Here is a 3,155-nt window from a genome sequence, read left to right on the forward strand (position 1 = left end):
ATTTCTAAATATGGCTTGTGGAATATTTTTAGAAGGTTCCGAACTTCAAAAGCTCGATATACGTAATTTGTGTACGCCATCTCAGTTGACCCGAGGTGGACCCATTATTCCCGATTCATCTCCTATTGTATTATTGTCTTATTTTCGGGCGATATTAAAGGAAAAGTTTTAACTATTCTTCTAACTACTAAACGACAATTGTTTCAAATATTCCGTTGAGTCTTATAAACTATTTTGGAACATGGAAACGATCCCAGAAAGATTATTTCTACGTAATTCACTATGACATCCGAAATACGCCTACTATGATTATAGTCCGATTTCATTATTACGACTTGTTATTCGATATGTTCTATCGAGTCTTTGTAAATGTATTGTATTTTACATTGCATTTAGTTTCTCACTACTCCACTCGTGGACGCCTCAATGCTTCCTTTACTGAGCCCGGGCCAGGATATGTTATCAAGCGTATTCCACTACATTGTTCGCCGTGCCTCGATGTGAGGGGGCTGGTATACATGTACATGGGTTGTGGAGTATGCTGTGCCATGTACACATATTCTGATACGATATGATATGATACGATATGACCATCTGATATGATATGATATGATATGATATGTTACGGAGTTATTCCCTACTCTGGAGTATGATGTGTTGTGGCGCCAGTGTCGGGGTGGCGACCACGTTCTGTTCACCGAGTTCCTTGACAGGGGCTGGATATGGCATATGTTTTTGCATACACTATTTATGTTTTGCAAATATGCATTTGATATTCTGGATATTACACTCATTTTCTACACGTTCCGTTCTGGTTATGATTTTATTACTGTACTCTAGGCTTTACATATTCAGTACATATTCCGTACTGACCCCCCTTTCTTCGGGGGCTGCGTTTCATGCCGCGCAGGTACAGACGACCGATTTGCTGATCCGCCCGCTTAGGATTTTACTCTACGTTTTGGTTCAGTCTTTTGCTATTGTACATATATATGTTGTTCAGGGGTATGACGGGGCCCTGTCCCGTCTTATGATTCTGTTATTACTCGTAGAGGTCTGTAGACATACATATAGGTTCTGTATATGTTTTGGGTTGATATGATCTGTGATAGCCTTATCGGCTTCCACGTGCTATATCTGTTCATCTGTGATAGTTAGTGACGCCATTTGACTTTTATATTTATATATTCTGCTAATATGCCGGTTTGGGTTAAGGGGTACGTCCGGGTGTCCAGCACGGACACTAGTCGCGGCCTACGGGGTTGGGTCGTGACACAACCCGCATGTACTCAATTTTTCCAACAAATTTAACACCAAACACTTTTTCAAACAAGAATTCATTAACCACAATCCTTGTGCCCATCACAAGGGTCTCAACTTCTCCACTATCCTTTGAGATTCTAATATTTTCATAAAACATTGTGACAGGTTCTTCATAAACTTCGGGTTCACAAAGCACAAAAATAAGAGTGAGTTTTTGGGCTTTAAAGAAGGAACTAACATTGTTGTGAGAATCTTTAAGTTGTTCAAGGCTAATAAGTCTACCTATGGCTATATACGACGTTTCTGGAACAAGTTATACCTGACCTTTTCAGCAGATCCCTAAAATAACTGCATGTCTTCTGGGCCAAACTCATCACATGCCTCTGTTTGTCTTCTTAAGAGCTCTTTCCTTTGAGGAGGGAGGAACTCTTCACTTCTTATCGGCATAATTTCCAATAACCTCATCATCAAATGAGTCAGAGGGTGACATGATCTTCATTTTCAGTGAGGCTTTGTAGTCGACGACTGAAACGTCGGTAACCAGAGGATTCTCCCTTTACTCGGACCATATTTGGAGTAGGATGTGAAAAAAAAAATTAGCCTTAAGGAGAGAGGTGGAGTTAAAGGAAAATGATCAGAGGAAGAGAGATGATATAGGGAATAGTGGGGAAGATGAGCGGGTGTCTTAAAACCTTTGAGAATTGATTGAAAAGTGACTGAAGGCGTTTATTGGGAAGAGGTGTAATGATGGTAAATGGAAAATGCAGGAAGTACATTTACATGGTAAGTAAAAGGAAAGTAAAATCTTTTTGTTGTTTTATAATTTCGGAAAAGAAATATTACACACAAGGAAAAGAATAAGTTAAAGCATATAAGGCAATTTTGGGAAAGTAACACACCAAGTAAAAATGGATAATGAAAATATTTTAACAATCTTTAAATGCGGTAATTGCTAGAGCATTCCTAAGATAACAAAATCTTTCTTCTAACAAGGGCTTGGTAAAGATATCAGCAAGTTGATTTTCATAGTCCACAAATTCTAATGCAAAATCACCGTTTTCAACATGATCACGAATAAAATGATGTTTAATATCTATATGCTTTGCCCTAGAGTGATGCACAATATATCTAGATAAACTAATTGCACTAGTGTTATCACAAAAAAAAATAGGCATAGAGTCATAATATAATTCATAATCAATTAATTGATGCATCATCCATAAGAGTTGTGTTCCACAACTACCCAAAGCTAGGTATTCAGCCTCAGTAGTTGACAAGGCAACATACGTTTTCTTTTTACTATGCCACGAGATGAGAGACTCTCCCAGTATTTGACAAGTACCACTCGTACTTTTCTTGTCTGTTTTTTCTCCTGCAAAATCAACATCTGAGTAACCAATTAAATCAAAACATTTAAAGCATAGGTACCATAGTCCAATATCCTGTGTACCAATGAGATATCGAATAATTCATTTTACTGCAGTAAGATGAGATTCTTTTGGAGCCGACTGGAACCTAGCACATTTACATACGCTGAACATGATATCTGGTCGACTTTCTGTAAGATACAACAGTGATCTTATCATGGCACGATAGGTTTTCTCATCAACGACTTTTCCTGGGGCATCTGTTTCAAGGCACGTTGAGGGGCTCATAGGTGTTCCAAAAGCCTTTGCCTTTTTCCAGACCAAACTTCTTGATAAGTTCCTTTGTGTACTTTGTTTGGCTTACAAATGTTCCATAAGTCAACTGCTTTATTTGCATCTAGGAAGAACGTAATTTCACCCATCATTCTCATTTCAAATTCTCCTTTCATAAGATCGGCAAAATTCTTGCACACGAGAGGGTCAGAACTTCCAAAGATAATATCATCAACATATATTTGAGTAATC

General features: G+C 38.1%; 1 pseudogene; it reads right to left on the bottom strand.

Annotated features, from left to right (window-relative positions):
* Positions 1-2,189: 2,189 nt before the first annotated feature.
* LOC132644019 (secreted RxLR effector protein 161-like) lies at positions 2,190-2,918 on the bottom strand (annotated as a pseudogene).
* Positions 2,919-3,155: the final 237 nt, after the last annotated feature.

Source organism: Lycium barbarum, chromosome 6 (assembly GCF_019175385.1).
Source record: "Lycium barbarum isolate Lr01 chromosome 6, ASM1917538v2, whole genome shotgun sequence".
Taxonomy (NCBI): Eukaryota; Viridiplantae; Streptophyta; class Magnoliopsida; order Solanales; family Solanaceae; genus Lycium; species Lycium barbarum.